Source organism: Equus caballus, chromosome 25 (genome assembly GCF_041296265.1).
Source record: "Equus caballus isolate H_3958 breed thoroughbred chromosome 25, TB-T2T, whole genome shotgun sequence".
Taxonomy (NCBI): Eukaryota; Metazoa; Chordata; class Mammalia; order Perissodactyla; family Equidae; genus Equus; species Equus caballus.
In genome coordinates, this window is record NC_091708.1 from 36,887,680 (window position 1) to 36,907,500 (window position 19,821).

Below are 19,821 nucleotides of genomic sequence, written 5' to 3' on the forward strand. Positions count from 1 at the left end.
GTTTCCAAATGTGTGTATCAATTTACACTCTACTTCTGCTGACAGAGGTTGAGTGTTCCAGTTGTTCTCACCAACACTTTGAATAGTCAATTTTTTTGTTTGTTATTTTAATTTTAGCCATTCTGGTGGGTATGCAATAGCATATCAATTTTTTTTTTTTAATTTTTATTTTTCTGTTTGTTATCTAGCGATGTTGAATACCTCGGGCCAGAATTTGATAGATATTTGGGAGGCAGACTTAACAAATCTTAGCGACCAACTGGATGGAGAGAAAGTCTAGAATGACAGAAAAAGAAAAGACACTTAGGGAAAGAGAGAAGGCATAGAAAATATACTCATTTCTGAAACCATTTAGATTTGGGTTTGCCAATGGGAGTGAGTGAGATGAGAGACTCAAGAGTTGACTGCAACTACTGAGACTCAGCAGGACATATAAATGTCCTCACAGAACAAATAATTTAAAATAAACAAAAATCTTCAACACTAACCATATCTTAGATGGTAAAGAAAATAAATTTACAATCCTAAGGAGACAAGATAAAGATAAACTAAAGTACAGTATTTCAAAAATAGAACCTCACAGATGCTCCCCACTATAATTTCCAGGAATCCCTGTGGAGATAATGGAAAGAAATCCATAAAGAGTGATGAGTCCCAGCAAATGGAATTAAAGAAAAAGTCAAAGCCTTAATGAAAGGCAAGTTCACTAAATGCCAGGATTTCACGAAGACATCAGTTAGACAAGAATCTCTTGTCTTCAGACAAGAAGGCCATCTCCGACACCTATCAAGTTTCTCTACTGTGAGAAGATGAAGAAGAAAAGCAAGGGTCATGATATAAGGATGAGGAGGAGATGTGGAACGAGGCTCTGTCCTCTGAGACTCACCTCATCACTGAATATCTAGCTAATTACTGCTTCCCATCAAGTATGATGTGATAGTTAAGAGCTTGGGATCTGGAGTCAGGCAAACCTGTATTCAAATCCTAACTCTGATCCTCCTTAGCTATTTGACTTTAGGGAAGTGACCTCCAGCTTCAGTTTTCTCATATCCAGAATGAAACTAATAGTGACTATCCACAGAACTATTGTGAATATTAAATGAAACAATACAAGTAAAGCCCTTAGAACAATGCCTGACCCACAGTAAGTGGTCCATAAATGTTAGTTGATGTTATCATCTGTAAAATGGGACCAATTCATACACCCATAAGATTGAAAAGAAGTAAAATGACACGTATAATGCCTAGCTAACAGGAGGAACTCAAATGGTAGATATTATTACCCCCTACTTTTAGGGAACTCTATCATTCAGTGTCAAACTGAGTAAGAAATGGTATAGTGCACTGATTAAGAATAGAATGGGTCTGGATCTCCTAAGTTCAAATCATGACTCTGCCACTTATTAGCTATGTGATCTTAGGCAAGTTATTTGCCTCCCTTTGCCTTCCTGTTTTCATCTGTAAAATGTGAAAACAGTAAGTACTACCTTACTGAGTTGCTGTGAGGATTAGACAATCCTTCTTTTGAGTGCTTTATACATAAAGCCTCGCAAACAAAACCTGGAATGCAAGTGCTGCATAAGCATTAGCTGTTCTTATTTTAACAGTAGCAGTACATATGTTTTGTCTGAGACTGGTTTGTGTCAAAGAAATGGGGAAATAAGTTTGGACAAAAGTAATTTAACATTCTTCTTATGGTTAAGAGAAGCCCAATAGAAATATTCATGTACTCATCTGCAAAATTGGGTGTGGGGAGAGGCTGAAAGAATAACAAGTTATAACACAGGAACTATATCACTACTTAGTAAATGTGACCTCATCTGTCCAGAAATAGTTATGAAAACTAAAATGTGCTTTCTGGCTCTGCCCAAACTATGCAACAATTCAGATGAAGACAGCCTTCCACAGGGAGAAGGAAATAATTTTTCCTACTCTTTACCTTACAACAGCCTGATAACCAACATAGCTAGAGGGACGGGTGTATTCTCACACCTTTTTTATAAAGGAAACATTACTTAGAGCAGAATAATCAATTCTGAAAGCCTTCTTAGGATTGTCTTTCATCATTGTACTAGTATTTCTTTTCCACACAAATCATCATCCCTGGGCAAGTGAGAAGAGGTATCTGAAGAGGCAAAAAAGCAAGCAAGCAAGCATACTTTAGAACTGAAGGTAAATCCCATGCTTGTTCGTCAGTCTTGAGGATTGGCTTCTGTAGCTGACTTACAAAGTGAACAAAATACTGAATTGCATCAGCAACAAATAAAATCAGTCAAGTGTAATTTATTTGTTTAACAGTCTGTGTCTCCTACTGGACTGTGAGCCTCTGGAAAGATCTTATTCACGGCCAGCATCTAGCACATTGCCTGGTGCACACAGAAGGTGCTCAATAAATGGTGATTGAATACAGTCAGTGAGCACCTCTTCCTTGTGCAAGTTACTACGTTAGGTGCCAGAGAGCCCATAATGGTTCCCTGATGTTGATGCCAAACATTTTAGACTATTTAAAAATTAAACAAGGCCAGATTTGGTTAAGGAGTTGTAGCTGCAGTTGCACCTGCTCTCATCCCAAACTTATTCCCAACTGCAAGGCTACCCTCCTCTGCATGCCTGCAGCAGCAAATCAAATATTTGTCTCAAATGATGGAGAGCCACTTCTCATGCAACGCTGGTATAGTGCTCTTTCTGCTCAGCAAAGGAGGCAAACTCCAGAATCTTTGGTCATAAAAACGTGACACTTAGCAAGATCAAGTGCTGAGTAAGCCTGGTACCATTCCAAATAAAGTCTTGCCATCGAGAATTTTGAATTTAGGATGCCAGACTCAAGAACATCTGGATTTGCTCCTCTGGCTTCGAGCTTTCTCAAAGAGAGGCCAGGAAAAAGTACGCCATTGCCAGTATGTTTATGTGTAACTGCATACTCAAATACTGTACTTTGGATAAGAGTCCAAGACTTGGCAAATGGATGGAATGTAGCACAAAGAAGTTCCTGAATAGAGAACCGTGCAAAGGGAAGGGTTTCCTTGCAAAACAAACTAGGTTAGGTGCGAATTGCCCCTCTGTCACATTTTGGAAGAATTCACCCAGGAACATAAATACTTGGGAGTTAGTGGCGGGAAAATGCACAGAAATATGTAAGCAGCAAAACAGCATCATTCCTCAGAATGCAGTAAGTTTATCAAACAATAACTCTGTACCCTTCTCAAAGAGATAAACGTATGCGATTATAATTTGGTATATACAGAAAAAAAATATTGAGCTGTGGACTCTGGCAGACAGATGGTGTTGAAATTAAACAGTATGAGCTTTGGCAGCTGCACTATGTACTCTTTCAAATTCTTACATCATTACTCTGGTCAGGGCCCTGTACCAAGTTGGCATGGGTTCTAATGTGGTTTGGAGAGAGAATTTCTTGCCTTTTTAAAAAAGATGACCTACAAATAGCTGTTTTTCATTCAACAAGGAAATAAATATTTCCCTTTACTCCAGATTTTGCTCTAAAGGACAAAGCCATATTGCCAAGTTATTAAGAAACTGTTAGAAATGATTCTGAGATTTTAAAGACCACTCAATACAAGCTCTAAAAAGACTTCTAAAACAGTGCATCAATGTCTCTTAAAATAGTGCTTATCAAGTTGTGGCAATAAAGAGTCAGTTATAAAGAATGATAATTACCTTCATTTTTATACTCTGACATTGGTAGCTTAAGTATCCTTTAGAGGCCAACAATGAGGAGCCCTCCCTACTTCAGCCATGAGAACTTGGACAAGTTTCTTGACTTCAGATCCTCAGTGTCCTCAAATGCAAAATGAAATAGTAACATCACCCTACAAGACAGTTCTCACAATATCAAGTACACGGCAAATCTTCACTAAGTAACAGAAATGCTTATGACAGATAGAACCTTTAAAACTTGTGTTTAATTAGAACTTCCATATACTTAATAGAGCTAAGTGGTCTGACTTTTGTACACTCAGATTCAAGAAGGGAAAGAATTTACATATAAGCTGGTTTCAAGATTAAGACTGGATTCATCCTCTTTCAACAAGTCATACCAGAAAAACAAGACTTCATTCTCTATACCTCTCCAGTAATAACCAAGAAAAAACACAAAATTCCAAACATGAAAAATGGCAGGTTAGGGCCAGCCCCGTGGCCAAGTGGTTAAGTTCGCATACTCCGCTTCGGCGGCCCAGGGTTTCGCGGGTTTGGGTCCCCGGCATGGACATGGCACCGCTTGTCAGGCCACACTGAGGTGGCGTCCCACATAGCACAACCAGAGGCACTCACAACTAGGTTATACAACTATGTACTGGGGGGCTTGGGGATAAGGGAAAAAAAAAGATTGGCAAGTTGTTAGCTCAGCTGCCAATCTTTAAAAAAGAAAAAAGAAAAATGACAGGTTAAAGAAGAAGGAAAAAAAAACACCTTTATCTCTCATAAATTAGATAAAATTTGACATTTAGAGTAATAGGATTTTTCTTTCATTTTTATCACTAAATATTTCAAATTTTCATATAAACAGTGATAACAGCAAAACGAACCACGACATATTCAACAATGATCAAGATTTTGCCACATTTGCTTTGGATATGATTATTACTATTTCACTTTTTGAGATATAATTTATGTAAGGTAAGGTGAACAAATTTTAAGTTTGAAGAATTTTTACATATGTATACCTACATGTAACCACCACCGAGAACAAATTATGGAAAATTTATAGCAGCCCACAAGATTCCCTTGTGACCCTTCTCCTCACAAAGTATCTATTATTCTGAACTCAGATAGCATTATTTTTCACCTATTAGGTTTTCCTTTTCCCATTAATAATCAGATCTAGCCTTTACTTCTCTGTTTTCTTAAGCAGTTTGCCAATGTTTATTTCAATCATACATATTTTGGCCACACTGACCCCATTAAACAGAAGGAGTTTATGTAAGATTCTTAATATCAGTAGTTACAGTAAAAACAGGCAAAAGACCAAAAAACTGTAGTAAAAAAAGTTTGCAAACTTAGAATGCAATAAGCTCCCTAACATTTTTAAAGGGCAGAAAACTGAGAATGCCAGCATCAAAGAGACTAAAGGGAAAAGTGAAATTCACTCTGATTTAAATAAATCTTAAAGAAAATGCACTAGAGAATTTTTTTAATAAGAAAGCCTGTAATCAGCATACATATCTAAACCACTTTTAAGAGAATATTCAACTGAAAATTTAAACCCTTAATATGTTAATTTTTATTGCCTGTCAGTGTCTGAATAAACCACACTCCAAGTCTATTTTCTTTAAAGTTCACAAACATTTTAAAGCCATGCTCCCATGCCTACAAGTTAATATTCTTCCTAAATGCGCCAGAACCCTACAGAATCTTAGCCCCAGTTCACACACACAAATTAAAAGAATGCCCCCAATCAACAGCTTTTGAGATGGAGAAAAGTCCTAAGTTTGAAAGATATATATCACCATCCTTCAGTAACTGTATAATTTAGTATTTCAAGCAAATGACACAAAACCTAGTTGATCTGATATATTTAGCAATATACACCACTGTTAAGTTAATACGTTTTGACTGGACAACATATGACTGTAAATTACTTTGGTACATGCAAACCAAGCACAATCAGGATCAGCTGGAGAACAGTGGAGTGGGACAGAATACCTCAATGCAGTGACAAATGCAATAACCACTACCTTATCAAAAGGGTTGTTGGAAGCATTAACTAAGATAACGCAAAGAAAGAGTGTTACTTCTCTCACCTCATCAGAACTCTTTACTCCCTTAGACTTACATGAACTGAGCTGTGATTTGACAGAAATGCTCTCTCCTCACCTCCATATCCTGGAGTAGCACAAATAAAGGTTCTACTTGTAACAGCCCAAACTTTGATGAATTCATTTGTGTAACCAAGTATCTCTCAAAGAGTTAAGAAGGAAACTTTCAGATAAATTCCTTTAATCAATTTGTTTTCACACAACCTAGTTAAGATTCCACGGTGGAAATAAAATTTTGAGATTGTAGTAAGGAAGAGTAAGGAAGCCCCAAAGGGAAGAAAGAGGTCCAGTCCTAAGAACTTCCTAGAAACAAAAAAGATACGCTGAGGGCATACTAAGAAGCAAAGGTACCCAATCTGCACATGGCTTAAAAAAGAACTAACTACTCTTCCTCCTCTACCCAGATCTCAAGTTTCCACTCAAGATGCTAGCTAAGCATTTAGGGTTAGCCCCTTATATAGATGCTACTCTTCAAATAACCTTTTTATAGAGACTATACAAAAATAGAGTAATTATCACAACGGGCTACTTCTGATCATTGTTTATTTTGGAGGCTAAGTAATCACCTGCCAGTTACTGGCTGTACTGTGACTAACATCTTATGGAAGATGCTCTGATGTCCAAACTGATTTATTAAGCTGCAAATTGACTGTCTCCTATGTTAAAAAGACTAGCAAGCTGGACTTTTACAACTTTCTTCCATCTGCCTTCACTAAAAAATAAATGTAGTATCAAGTCAGCACCTCCTCCCCAATTTTCTTATCACAGAACCATCTCTAAGAAACCCAAGAGAGCACTACTTAATCAACATTAGAAATATGAACAAAAATGTTCATATTTTTCATTGCTTTTCAAACTCAGAAGTTGAAAATAAGACATCCGACTTCCCCCCCAAAATAGATGCACACTGCAACTTCTAAAATAGACTGATTATAAGGTTATTATTCACATCTCAAAAGGAAATACTGAGTTTATTTAAAAATTAACTTAATATATTTAAATGATTTTTTCATTTTATACACTGTTTAGATAAACAATGAATTAAGCAAGAGACACTTACAGTTTAACATAAACATTTATCAAGTGCCTGATACATATCTAAACAAACTATCTCTGTTCTCACTGAGTTTACATTAGAGCAGGAAACATACGTCTTGCACACAATTCTGATACAAGGTACATCATAAAAAACACTATAAAACCAGGGAGGAAAGAAGAGATACTGGGGAAAAATCTGGGAAGACTTTAGGATGAATCCGGCACTAGGAAAATAATTAATTTTACCTATCCAGATCACATTGCTTTCACTCTTCTGAGCAATTAGGCATTTACTGAAAAGTTTATATACACTATTAATATGTATAAATATGTATCAGCATATAAATATATAAATTTTATCTATTTATATATACTTGAACATATATATACTTATATGTATGTGATAGATACATATACTGAATATATATTTATACACACGTGTGTGTTTTTATATATATATATAAAAATCACAATGCCTCACATGGAAAGGATGCTCAAGAAAAGGAGGTATTTACTACAAATACCTACTTAATGCTGAATCCTATGCCAGCCACTACTGACCTCTGCATCTGGACACTGCTCAGTTGTTGTTTAACTGCTTATTTTCTCAAGATCATAAAAGAGCAAATGCCATGTGATTTACTTCTTATCCCCCCCCAATGAGAATAAAACACACATAGTAACCATATTGTCCAATCAGTATCTGTTAAATAAATTTAATCAACTTAGTTATAAAAAGATAACTTTGAACAGAGGGACCAGCAACTCAGAAAATATATGGTGATTACCCTGAGAACTTAAAAAACTGAGTTATAAGGTTTAGAAGAAAAAAAGAAGTTGCTAAATATAACAGTTAGGCAATCCACATTGATTGATCAACCTTTATTGAGCTCCACTATGTGCAAATTCTATGCTAAATACTATGCTAAGCCCCAGGAGGATGCCAAAACAACTGCCAGGGACTGTCTTCTCTCCTATAGCCTACTGTAGCCCTATGAGTCTTAACTCCGAAGGGATCAGGGAAGTTTCCATCATTTGCTCAGGTTTCCTAATTGGGCACCACAGCAGTGGTTCTCAAACGGTGGTCCACAGATGTCCCCAAGACCCTTTCAGAGAGTCTGCAAAGTCAAAACTATTTTTGTACTAATTATAAGACATTATATTTGCCTTTTTCACCATATTTACATTTGCACTGATGGTGCAAAGCCGATGTTGGGTTAAATTGCTGGCCTTAGCACTAATCAAAGCAGTGGCACCAAAATGTACTGACAATCATTGTATTCATCACTGCCACACACTCGGGGAGGGGGACAGGGGACATTTTAACTTGAGAAGGTCCTTGATGAAGCAAAGATTTATTGATCCTATTAAATCTTGACATGAGTACACAACTTTTCAATATCTTGTATGACAAAATGGAAATACACATAAAGCACTTCTATATACTGGTTATCTCAAGGAAATGCACTATGAGCTATTATTTGAGTTGTAAACTGAACTAGCCAATTTTTTCATGGACTGCCATTGTACTTGAAAGAACAACTAACAGAAAATTACGGTTATTCAGACTTGGATGTTTGACAGATATTTTCTTGAAAGTGAACAAAGTGAGCATGTCATTTCAAGGAAAACAACTGGCAGTATTTGTTGCCAATGATAAAATTCAAGGCTTTAAACAAAAATTAGAATTTTGGAAAATTTACATCTGCTTCTGTGAGCTTCATGGCTTCCCAATATTTAAAGGTGTTTCCAATGAGATTAAGTGATGATATTAACAAAATTGATTTATTTGATATTATATAATGAAATGTGTCAATATTTAGAAAACCTGCATAACTCAGTAACCAGTATTTTCCAAATGCCCAATATATGATGTTACAAAATCATGCATGGGTCAAAGATCCATGTAAAGTGTAAGACATACCAGTGGATTTTAATAGAATAGAGTATGAAAGCTCACTGACATGGTTTCCAATTCCACACTGCAATTAACCTTTAAGAAACTATCAAGCAGCGCGATCTGGTATAGTATCAAGGAAGAATATGCACAATTATCTGAAGAAACTATTGAAATTCTCACTTTTCCCTACATATCTATGTATAGAGGCCAGATTTTCTTCAGACACTTCAGCCAAAACAACATACTAAAATAGACAGAATGTAGATGCAGATATATGCAGATATTAAAACTCAGTTATCTTTTATGAAGCCAGACATTAAAGACAGCCGCAAAAATATAAAATAATAATACCTTTCTCACTAAGTTGTTTTGGGAAAATATAGCTACTTTTAGTTACTTTTTATCTTAAAATGTTATTATTTATGTTGAGAGTCACCCTTGATGGCCTCGTTGTTAAAGTTCGGCGCACTCCGCTCCAGCAGCGCAGGTTCAGTTCCTGAGTGTGAAACCACACCACTCATCTGTCACTAGCCATGCTGTAGCAGCAGCTCACACAGAAGAACTAGAAGGACTTACAACTAGAATGTACAACTATGTACTGGGGCTTTGGGGAGGGGAAAGAATTGTTATTATTTATGTTGATAAGTAATGGGTTTACTATTTTTATTTTAAATGAATTAATAAACATATTTTAATTTCTCAGTTTTAATTTCTAATACAGTAAAAAATGAGTTATAATCCACAAAAACAAAAGCTCTTGGGAACCTCAATAATTTTTACTAATGTAAAGATTTTCTGTGTGGCAAGAGATCTTAGAGATCCTGAATTTGTTTGTCTTTGGTTGGTATAATCTTTTTTGTATGGAAATTGAAGGCAAATATAACATAGCCAAATCTTGAATTTGGGTCTCCTGACTTCAATTTTACATTCATTCTACACCACAATTCCTGTATTCACTAAGACAATGGTTTAGAAACCCCTCATCCATTCTTCCAGTAAGCAGGAAGTTTAACCAAATAATTAACAATAACAACAGTAACTTAAATTTGAATGTTATGCGCCAGGTATTTTTATATTCCCTCTTTATTTAATTCTCACAATCCTGTGATATAAGTACAATTACTTACTAACCTCCATTTTGCAGATGAGAAAAGAAGTTGTCAAAAGTCACATGGTTACTAAATGGCAGAGCTGGGATTTGAAAGTAAGACTTCTAAGCAGAGAGATACATCAGCAAAAAAGCTTTCTCCTAATTGCCAATCAAAACATTTGTGTGTTCACCAACAGCAGCATTTATGGAAAGAGAGGACCTGTGATTCTGGCCCAGTACATCGTCAGATACAGACAGAACAAAACACTAGCCTGAAGTATGACCACACAAATTCAGTTCTACACGAGAATGGCAAGAAAACAAGCAAATAGGGAGATATGCTAGATATAACCAAGCTGCCTCTCTTCCTTACCTATACAGTATCTCTACCATCACCCATTAAAAAGAAGTGACAGGAGTCAAGGGTGAAGGATTAGTAACTGACATAAAGCTGGGGCAGTGAAAACTTTTGGCAAGTGTTCTCTAAACTATATCTCCTCTCCTATGCAAACTAACACCCAAGCTGAGTCCTCCAGGCTTTATCATACTAAGGCTTGACAAGAACCATCATTAGTGCCCAAACTCCACTTTTTCCAGGCTGATGACATCTGTCAGGCCTTGATTCCTGGTGCCACTCCTGCCCGCCAACTCAGGAAAGACTTCCGTAATGCCTTTGCTTTTTTGAAATACCTCAAGACACAACGCGGCAGCTGACGCCAACTCCCTCCTGAGGATGGACACTTGGCCAGGAGCCCAAGCTGGAAAAGATTTGGAGGTTCTTGATCTTTACTGAAATCATTCCTACCTTCTCACTAGCAATTAAAATAAATTCCTCCCCAGAGAGCAGGCAGAGGTTCTGCAAATGTCTTCCATCCAGTGGTAGTGACATTTGATTAGGGGAAACCGTTAAAGCGTAGCAGCAGCTGATAAATGTCAGAGCCTTCACAGAGTTTTGATCACTTACAGGGTATTTCTCATTTCATACCATGGATAGTTTTTAGGCCAACACCACTCAACCTTGCTTACTTAGTCAAATGTTTCAGGTCAACATACCAAATTCAAGTCAATGGTCTGTTTGCACTAGTTCTGGGTGCATCCCTAAGGCTAAGAAGTTTGACCGGCCAGGCAGATTGACTTGAAGTACTTTGCTGATGGCCAACAGGACATCAGCAAACTTCTGCAAAAGCACGCTTTTTCATGATGGAGAAGCAGTGTGGTATAAGTAAACACACACACAACACATGCGCACACAGAGTCAAGGATTTCAACTCTGACCCGCTGTGTGTCTTGGGGCCTTCATTTCCCTTCTAAATGCATTTCCTCACCTGTTAAAGAAAGATCTTAGGCTAAATCAGAGATTCCCAAATGTCCACAAAATGGGTACATCAGTATCCCCTGGGGGCTTCTGAAAACTACAGAATCCATTCCTAGAGGATCTGATTTACTAAATCTAGGGTGATGCCTAGAAATCTGCATTATTAGCAATCCACATTTCCCACCACCACCACTTTTAATTCTGATGCAAAGTCACATGCGGAAATAATTAGACTAAATGACCTCTAAGACTCCTGATAGCTTTGAAAGTTATAAAACTATAGACCGAAACTTATTTTCTAATACTTTCATCCAAGAATTTTTTTTCCCTATCCACGATTAGCATTCCTACTCAAACATCAAGACTGTCCAAGTTCAGGTTAGCAATGGAGACAGAAATGCAAAAGCAATATGTGAGGTATTAAGAGCTTAGCCAACTTTGTATACTACTATTTCATTTATGAAAGTATGAGGTAGATCGAGCATAGCTTTTCTAGAGAATATACATTCAAAAATAAAACTTTCTAAGACATATTTTGCAAGATTCAACCATTTGCTGTAAATAGCCAAGAAAAGCAACATTTAAAGAGCATTTTCCCTAAATGCTATGAATAACTAAAAAGCTAGTTATGGAATGAGTATATCTAATTACCTATAACTTAAAATGCCTTAACACAAAGCTGGAATCTACCTAAGGTAACAATAAGCTTTACAAGAACAGAGATCAAGTTTTTAAAGCATAAACTGCCATATGATTAAATTTAACCCAGTAAACTAAAATAGGTCAGAGGAAGAAACACACAGTCTTATATTATTGATACATCTTCAGGGTTTCATATTGTAAAAAAGGAAGGATTGAGTGTTTGATCACTGTTCTTATTTATTTCATTAACTGGTGGCTGCAAAACATATGCCTTTTGGCTCTAAAGGACTTTTAAAATCCCTGCCAACACTTTTCACACACTGCAATAAAACCCAAGATTCTCTCCAACTTGTTCCTTAATTCCAATGAATATTAGCTTCTGCATGATTTTGGTTCCTATTTCTTTTATGACTTTATATTCCTAACTCACTTATGTACTCACTTATTCAGGTCAGCTGAACAACAATCCTTGGAACAGTTATTTAGAAGAGTTGTTCAGGGGCCAGCCCCGTGGCCAAGTGGTTAAGTTTGCGCACTCCACTGCGGCGGCGCAGGGTTTCGCCGGTTAGGATCCTGGGCACGGACATGGTGCCACTCATCAGGCCATGTTGAGGCTGCGTCCCACATGCCACAACTAGAAGGACCTGGAACTAAGATATACAACTATTTACTGGGGGGATTTGGGGAGATAAAGCAGAGAAAGAAAAAAAAAAAGATTGGCAACAGTTGTTAGCTCAGCTGCCAATCTTTAAAAAAAAAAAAGGAGCTGGCCTGGTGGCACAGCCGTTAAGTTTGCGCGTTCTGCTTCTCGGCGGCCCAGGGTTCACCAGTTTGGATCCCAGGTGCGGACATGGCATCACTTGGCATGCCATGCTGTGGTAGGTGTCCCACATATAAAGTAGAGGAAGATGGGGAGGGATGTTAGCTCAGGGCCAGTCTTCCTCAGCAAAAAGAGGAGGACTGGCAGTAGTTAGCTCAGAGCTAATCTTCCTCGGGGTGGAGGGGGGGGCAGAGTTGTTCATTGATTAAAGATATCCTGTGAATTAATTTACCATGGAAAAATGAAGTCTTGCTTCCTGTGAGTTTGCAAAATAATCTAAAATAGTAATATCTCAAACATATGCAGTCACTGTAACAAAGGAATGGAGAATTCAGATGGCCCTCAGAATATTTTGATAGGGTTTGAAATATGTGTCCCATTTGAGGAGAAATATTGCCTTTGGCACTATGCCAATTTGCTACCTCAGTGAGTTGGCTTACCTACCCCCTCTTGTCTTCTAGACTCATCTAAAATATCTGAAGTAACCTGATATAAATTTGCCATGTCAAACAGTAAAATGTTCCAAGCTATTGAGTTTAAATTTCTATTCCTACCTCTCAACTCCTTGGTAAAACCTCAAGCAGGCTAAACATAAGAATGACTAACAATTCCACATACAAGTGCAATTTTTGGTATATTCTTTTTTCCCCTTCCTAATATCCAAGTAAACACTCTGAATTCAGCAGGCTCCTTTGTAAGTACTGTCTGGAAACAATACATTCTTTCAGCCAAACTTAAAGCCAGAATTAGTACTCATAGTGCTGGGATCAGATCCAAACCAATGGTTGCTGGGGATGTGGGGGGAAGTGGGAAACTGTTGCAAAATAAGATAGATAAATTCATTCAAATATTTGTGTAAAACTTCTCATCTTCTCATCTAAAATTTATTTTAGAAATTCTAATTGTATCAGCAGAAAGTTACTAATTAATAGTTGGTATCTGTAATTAGTACAGAACTTGATGAAGTCTAAATAACTACTTTTCCAGGGACCATAAGGGTCTGGTTATCACTGTCCAGTTATATCTCATAGGTTATGCTATAGAGAAAGGTGTGACTAAATGATGGTGACAGTTTGCACTACTGCTGGCAAGTAGTCACTCCTAATAAGATGGAGATCAAGACTTCCAAAAGCAGCAACATTACACCACTGACAAGACTAGACTGTGAAATCTTCGTCTACAGCTCTGGTCACAACTTCTTAACTTGAAGTTCAGGGGGAGGCTATGGATGGGTTCTCGGATTCCATAACCGAAACTGCTTTCAAAATTTTGTTTTTATGTGCACGTATGTAGGGAGAGAATCCACGGCTTTCCCAAGAGTTTTTAATTATACTACTTAATTTAATCGTTACGATCAATACGAGGTAGGTACTAATACTATTATCATTTTTACAGATTGAGGAAATTGAAACTTACGGGACACAAAAACTTTACCCCAAGTCACAAAGAAAATGGCAGACCATTAATTTCAAAAATGTCTTTACAACACGAATAACATAAGTACACATACAATAACAGCTAATCAGAGATTGTTTGAACTATAAAAGGTTTTCACACTAGTGTGTATGGACTAGAAACCAAATTCTGGGCAAAACATGCAATTTTAGTTAGTAACATGTAAATACTAGTTGTAAATAATTCTAACAATTTAAATCATTTGGAAATAACATATAAAAACACACATAGCTTTTAATGTGTGTCGAGTGCTATTTCACACACTTGACATCTATCACCCTCATTCAGTCCTCACATCAGTGCTATGAGGTAGATACTATCCTTATCTCCATTTTATAGATAAGGAAATAGAGAAACAGAAGGGTTAAGTAATTTTGATTTGCCCAAGGTCACATAGCTACTAAGTTGCAAAGTCAAGATTCTGGCTCAAAAGTCTGTGCTCTTTACCATGCTATAATACTGCTTCTCCAACCATTTAACACATGAAAATTTTAAACTATGGTCACTTTAAAGGAAAAAAAGAGAAAGCCAAATAAGAATCTAACTGGGAAGAGTCTATTATGGTAAGGTACTTCACTGAACCAAGACCAGTGAGAAAAGAGAGACCCAGCAATTACATTTGCATGCTACTGTCACATACATAACTTCACTTTATTTTCACAGCCATGCATGCAGGAAGGGCAAGTACTATTTGTCCCGCATCTTAAAGATGAGTTAACTGATGCTCTGAGAGGTTAATCTCACTTGTTCACCATTACCTGAACTTTCCTGCCTCTAGGATTTCCTGTGCAGAGTTCCTCTATTGGAATAGCTTTCCTTCTCTGTCTAGTAAAAATGCAACTAAACCTTCAAGGCCCAGATCAGATGTGACCACTTAGATATCCCTTTTCTGGCACTCTAGGTAGAATTAACCCATTTTTTCTCTGTTCTCCCTTAACATGGTTCATACCATTCTGCCAGCACAGTGATCATCCTCTTTATTTGTCTTTGGCTGTGTCTCTGTCTAGTTGCCTGGGTAGACACTAGGCTCCATGATGGCAAGGGTTATATGTAGGACCAAGAATTCCTGGGATTCTGCTGCTGAATTAGGAAAAGGATGAAGCAGAACACTAGCAGTTTGGCGAAGAGGAACATGGATTCATGCTGACGTGCTGTTGTCATCTTTAAGAATTTGTCCTCAAGGCTAGCAGTATGACCCCAAACACTTCTAGAGATGTTCCCTGCGTAGTCCTTGGGAAGTATCTGGGCAGACAACCACCTCTTCTGGGAGTCATCTGGGTAGTGACTGCTCTTTTATGCTACTAATTCCTCAAATATATTGTTTTACTGAGTTTATGCTTCTTGTTTCTTTCAAGTATATCAAGAGGCCTCAAGAGGACTATGAAAACATTTACATCTCTAAGCTGGAGCAAAGCGGGTTTCAATATTTTATATATTGAATATTTATATACCTCTGGAAAAGGAAAGAAAGGAGGTAAGTAAAATAATAAGGGATGGCATGGTGAGTTTTGACAACTAAATCAAGAATTAAATAGTTGGACTAATTTATTAAATGTGTAGCTTCTATAACTCTTGGTTAATTTAACCCTTAACTTTTTTAACCCTTAAGATTTTACCCTTGCATTGAGTACATAAACCTCTTAGCCAAACTCATTTAAAAGACCCAATGTGTGCTTCAAATTTGCTTGATGATAAAAATTTAAATTAAGGACTTAAAGCAAATCAAAGGAATGAGGATGATGATGGCCTTTATTGCCCTGAAATACATCATTCTAGAAACCTACCTTTCACTCTTCTCTAGTTTTTCAAGTCTATGAAAAACATTCTTCTGAGAATGCCATGAATTTACGCAATGGTATTTTGTAAACAAGTAATGGTTGGGGGTAGCAGAAGTCAGTATTTTTTTTTAAGTCTGAATATTTATCCAAATGGTATAAGACACTGACATCTCTTCATATTATCAGGCCAAGGGGAAGACCGTTTAACATAAACCCATTAAAGAGTTTCTAAAATATCACACAGTAACAGTTGCTTGATTTTTTGTTGTCGTTTGTACACAATTTACTGTCATAACACTAAGAACTCAACAAAGCTGGCTAACTGGAGTGTTCTGACAGAGGGTGAAATAATTAAACTGATGTAGAATGCAAACAGTTAACATTCAAACCAAATTCTCAGTGGTTGATTTTTTTAATGTGTACCATTCGGCTGCTTTAAAAATGAATCTGAGAACAGTCAATCTTTAATATTTAAACCTAAATCAAGTGGTAGTAACCACCCCTGATTAACCTCAATTCAGCCAGCAGTTTTGTAAGCCCTTATTATACTGAGCACTCCTGGATCCTTCCTATTATAAATCCTATATTTGAAAGTTCCACGTAATTAATTGATTTTCCAGATTTTTCATCAAGGAGATTCAACGGCCAAAAAAAATAACCAGTGTGTCTACAATGCACTGACACCCTTTCTGCCAAAAGCGAAAACACTTGACATTTTAGTTTCTCTCTGTGCCAGAGAGTATGCAGGAAGAGAAATGCATGCTTTCTCTTAGTGGGATTTTTTTTGTTCATTTTTTGCTTTTTCAATATGTAAAATAACTTACAGACTACCATCAAACCTCTGTGGTAACTTAGTGATCCAGGATCTTGGCTAGGGAGATGACCAGTTATGAAGGTCAGTTTTTTTCATCTTCTACCAAACACTTCACCAACAGAGTTACCTCCTATTATTACAGGCAAACAAGAAGAGGATGCTTACTTGTTTGACTTAATTCTCACTGAAGACTTCACCCCAGATACATAACAGTAAGTTTGTGGTGGACAAGGGAGGAGGCAGTATGATTAGTGAGCTTTGCAATCATAAAGTCCAGTATTCAAGTTCTGGCTTGTAATCTTGGCTACTGGCTATGTAACTTTGGGCAAATCAATTCTCTAAGATTCAGTTTTCTCATGAGGTTAAAGTGGGTTGTTGAGAATTTAATGAGATAAAAATATACAAATCTCAGCACATAGTAGGATCCTCAATATATGTTAATTTCTTTCTTACTCTCACCCTTTATTTTACTTATTTTTTTTGGTGAGGAAGACTGGCCCTCAGCTAACATCTGTGCCAGTCTTCCTCTACCTTATATGTGGGACACTGCCACAGAATGGCTTGACGAGCAGCGCGTAGCTCCCCACCCAGGATCCAAACCCATGAAAGCTGGGGCCAATGAAGTGGAGTGTGAACTTAACCACTACGCCACTGGGCTGGCCCCATTCTCACCCTTTAATAATTAACATACTACTATAAAATGGGGTATTTGACATTTTCAGAATTAAAAAATAATACCATTCAAAGATTTTCTCAGACATCCATTTGAGTTTGCTTGTCTCAGTGATTTCAGTCTCATCATCCTGAAGTTCATTAGCTCTTTGATGTACATAAATCAATTTCATAATTTAAAAACTCTCAACTTGAAACCTGGAAAAGAATGTGAGAGCCTCCATCAGTGGTGGTCTCACTGCTCACTGGCTCCTGGAACGTGGGTGCAGGCTGAAGAAGGGCTGCCAGGACCCAGCCTTCAGAGGACTCCAAGGAACATTCAACGCTGTCGGTGAGTTTGGGATTTGAAAAAACCACCGACCGTTGACTGTACCTTGGGGTCCTTACAGACAACACTACATTTCCTGAAGCAAAGGAGCAGGCTGTACCTTCACATGTCACATGAGGTCACCAGAACCAGTTCTGCTGCCTGTCCCCCAAAGGTGGTCCAGTGAATTTTTTTTTAAAAGCTCTCCTCTCTGCCCACTGTTCCTCACTTTTTTTATGTTTTTGGTCAGTAAGTGCTTTGTTTCAACAAAATAAGGAGAGCTCCAAGATAATACCTAATGTACTTAAATGTCTCTTAGAAATATGCCATTCTGATGAGAAATAGGTTGTGGCAAGGAGAGATTTATAAAAACCATGTATTTTGTTTTAGAGAGATAATGAATTAAGTATTTTACACCCATTTCTCCTACATCCCCTCAAAACTTTTAATTGGGGTAAGGAGAGGATTTAATAAGCAAAAATAGCACAAAACTGTCCACTGTCTGCACAGCTCTTATCACATTTCCACCTCCAATTATAGTTAATGTGGTTAAGTTTTGACAGCCCCGTTAGAATATGAGCTGTTTGAAAGCAGCTACTGCCTTGCTATTTCCATCCACACTTATGCTTATTTAAATGTCTGTTAAAGTCAAGTAAAGAGTGAGGTCTGGAGACAGACATATCTGGGATGAATGCTGGCTCAACTCCCTAAACTAGATGTGTGACCCTGGGCAAGTGTCTGAGGCTCAGTTTTCTCATGTGTAAAATGGGGTATAAGAAGAATACCTACACCTCATAGAGTTTTGGGATTCAGTGAGATAATGTATAAGGGGCTTTGTACCATTCCCAGCACACAGCAAGCAAATATTCAATACATGTAAGCTATTATTACTTAACCCAAAACATAACCTGTGCTAATTTACTTTAAAAAGCACTCTTACTGCTTGTTTCAAAACAGAGAGGAAGAACAAGGGTCTTCAGCTCTTGTTTACACCTAGCAGCATGCAAGCCATTGCCTGTGTGGTCACAGCGCTACCTGTGGGCTTCTCCAGGAGCTCCTGTGCTTCTCCGAATCATAGTTCCTCCATCTTTAAGAACCTCCCAGCTCTTGTGTCAATGTGATCTATAATTATGTGGGCTCTCAATTGTTGGTTACTAAGAGAGACGCCAGACACAGACCTCAAAGAACCAGTGTGAAAAACAGAGTAGGAATTGGTGAGGGCGGAGACAACTCCACCAAATGGAAACACTGATGGCTGCACTCAACATTCATTGCTGTCGGTGGGTTTGAGTCTGAATCAACTCACTGATCAATGAATGCAAACTGCGGACCAAACAACCTAAGAGAACCAAAAGCCTATGTGGAATAACCCGAGCGCATCAGCTACTGTGCTGGGTCGGAGCTGCTGCTGTCTCCAATATACTGGCTAAAGTCTCTCTTACTCTCTTTGATTCTATTACAGAACAGGCTCTCTAAATTCCTAGTACTTCTTTTTTTTTTAAAGATGTTCTAGAGTTAGGGAAATAATATTTTATAGGAAGAAGAAACTAAATACCTTGACATCACATCATATTAAAAAACCAATGCTTTCATAATTTTTTAAGTTAAAAAGAATCACATAGGGCTGGCCTGGTGGCAGAGTGGTTAAGTTCGCATGCTCCAATTCAGTGGCCTGGGGTTTGCAGGTTCAGATCCCGGGCACAGACCTAGCACCTCTTATCAAGCCATGCTGTGGTGGCATTCCACATAAAATAGAGGAAAATTGGCAATGTTAGCTCAGTGACAATCTTCCTCAAGCCAAAAAAAAAAAGAAGAATCACAAGCTTTTTATTTAAAATTCAAATATAAAAATATATAAAGTAGAGGCCGGCCTGGTGGGGCGGTAGTTAAGTTGACATGTTCCGCTTCAGCAGCCCAGGGTTCACCAGTTCGGATCCTGGGTGAAGACATGGCACCGCTTGTCAAGCCATGCTGTGGCAGGCGTCCCACATATAAAGTAGAGGAAGATGGGCACAGATGTTAGCTCAGGGCCACTCTTTCTCAGCAAAAAGAGGAGGATTGGCAGCAGATGTTAGCTCAGGGCTAATCTTCCTCAAAAAAAAAAAAATTAAATAAAAATAGAAAATAAATAAATAAAAATGTTTAAAATATATATATAAAGTAAAAATTGAAAACCCCTTTCCTAATCATCTGCAATTCATTTCCTCAATGGACCT

General features: G+C 37.6%; 1 protein-coding gene, 1 long non-coding RNA gene and 2 other non-coding genes across 7 annotated transcripts in view; 3 read left to right on the forward strand and 1 right to left on the reverse strand.

Moving 5' to 3' along the window:
• NR6A1 (nuclear receptor subfamily 6 group A member 1) overlaps window positions 1–19,821 on the reverse strand; it is a 215,035-nt gene that overhangs the window by 128,849 nt on the left and 66,365 nt on the right. The gene's annotated exons all lie outside the window — the stretch shown is intronic.
• LOC106782565 (uncharacterized) overlaps window positions 1–19,821 on the forward strand; it is a 40,357-nt gene that overhangs the window by 14,686 nt on the left and 5,850 nt on the right. Inside the window, exons 2-3 of the long non-coding RNA XR_011432642.1 lie at window positions 15,390–15,508; window positions 16,769–16,838. This is a non-coding gene — a long non-coding RNA (uncharacterized lncRNA). The remainder of the gene's footprint in view (window positions 1–15,389; window positions 15,509–16,768; window positions 16,839–19,821) is intronic.
• MIR181A (microRNA mir-181a) lies at window positions 17,575–17,684 on the forward strand. The gene has a single exon (NR_033048.1). It is a non-coding gene; the product is annotated as a microRNA mir-181a (primary transcript).
• On the forward strand, window positions 18,854–18,942 carry MIR181B (microRNA mir-181b). Its single transcript, NR_033049.1, has one exon. It is a non-coding gene; the product is annotated as a microRNA mir-181b (primary transcript).